Genomic DNA, 1,780 nt, shown 5'->3' on the forward strand with positions numbered 1-1,780 from the left:
AGGGCGCATACTTTGAATAAAATATTTGTTATCATTCTCTTGAAATAAATGTGTTTTTTTTCTTGAAAAAATACCGGTTTCATATGTATACACCTGGTAATTTTCTTTTGATAAATTTTTTATCATGATATTTCGTTTTCTCTTAGGATTTTAATTTTTTCAATATGGTTCCGACTTCCAATTTGTTAAAAAATTAATTTATATTTGTTATCAGAAAATGTATTCTTAATATGTAGTACCTATTAATCATTTGATTTAAAAACACATACTTATTTACACATGTTCAATGCCTATTATTAGTAACATACGTGTGTAAGCACTTTTAAAATAATCATCTTTCAATAATCCTTTTGATTGACTTTAAACCATATGATAAGAATGATAATGACATTTTTATGACTAATAAAGGAAAATACAAAGATGCGTTTTATTGCACACTAGCAGTAAATGCACGCGCGCAAATCGCGCGTTTATGTCTCTGAAATTCTATTTACTAACATAAAAATATGCAAATTTAAAAATCCATTATTAAACCAATTTTTTAATATTTTTCAAACAATAATTAATAACTTCGAATGGCAAGCATCTGAAATTCAAAACAATATACGAACGATTTGGGACAATTTAATTAGAAAAAGGAGTTGAAGTGTTTAATTTCTAAGTCGAAGCGCTAAAAATTAAATAATTTTAATTTGATTTGCAGAATCACGAAACTATCATGATTTTAGATTAAAATTTCAAAATTAGGACAATGTTAAAGCTCTAAACATTGAATAGTTTAAGATACAATATTTAAAAATTGGGCCATTTAAAATTCCGAGGAATTGAAATTGTATTATTTATTATTAGAAGCGTTCAAAATTAAATAATTAAATATAGAACACTTTTCAATTTTTAATTCAAAGAGTTTAAAATTTCACAATTTAATATTGAAAACGAAATTGATTCTTTCAATGATAAAACTTCTGAAATTCTAGAATTTTAAATTGTTATTAAATAATAAAATTATAAGTCAACATAAAAGCTGATTATACCATTTATTCTCAAGTGAAATGAATTATTCTAAAAAAAACGCTTTCAAAATAAATAGTAATTTTCAATAGGAAACGTTAATAATGAAAAAATTTCTACACCCGAACGTTGAAACTTAAACTAATGTGAACTTCATTTGAATGAAAAAATTTGTAGTCACCAAAAACTGTAATATTAAAACTTTTTTACACTCAAACCCTTTAAAATTTCAATTATTTAACAATTTTAAATCGCTTAAAAATTAATAATTTTTAAATTGCTATTATTACTTTCCTAAATTTAACCTGAAGTTTTAACCACTTGAGATTACTGAAATTGTCCATTTACTGATATATCAACTTTAGATAGTTTAATTTTCATCTTTTTTTATTTTAAACTCATTTTGTAATTTCGAATCTTCCTTTATAATTATTATTGTTAATTCTAGAAATTTTAGAATAAAATATTTTTCAATTTGAAATAACTTATTTGTTTAAATCTTCATCTAAAAATCAGACAGTTTAAAGAATACTAAAACAATATTGCTGATATTTCATTTTTTGAAATTGTACAATTTTAAACTTTTCAATTCGAGATTGTTTTATATTTACATCTAAAATTATTCAATTCAAACTGACTTTCAAGAATTTTGATATGAAATTTTTGAATATTTAATACGAGGGTGGATTGATAAGTTTCCGGCCTGACCAAGAGATGGCGCCACTAGGCCTACCTTGAGGTGGCGTTCTATAGTACCATCCTTAGATAG

The 1,780-nt window shown here is 23.8% G+C and overlaps 1 protein-coding gene across 1 annotated transcript in view; it reads left to right on the top strand.

The window, feature by feature from the left end:
• LOC117176941 overlaps positions 1-1,780 on the top strand; it is a 12,006-nt gene that overhangs the window by 5,367 nt on the left and 4,859 nt on the right. The gene's annotated exons all lie outside the window — the stretch shown is intronic.

The sequence above is a fragment of the Belonocnema kinseyi genome, chromosome 7, assembly GCF_010883055.1.
Source record: "Belonocnema kinseyi isolate 2016_QV_RU_SX_M_011 chromosome 7, B_treatae_v1, whole genome shotgun sequence".
Classification (NCBI taxonomy): domain Eukaryota; kingdom Metazoa; phylum Arthropoda; class Insecta; order Hymenoptera; family Cynipidae; genus Belonocnema; species Belonocnema kinseyi.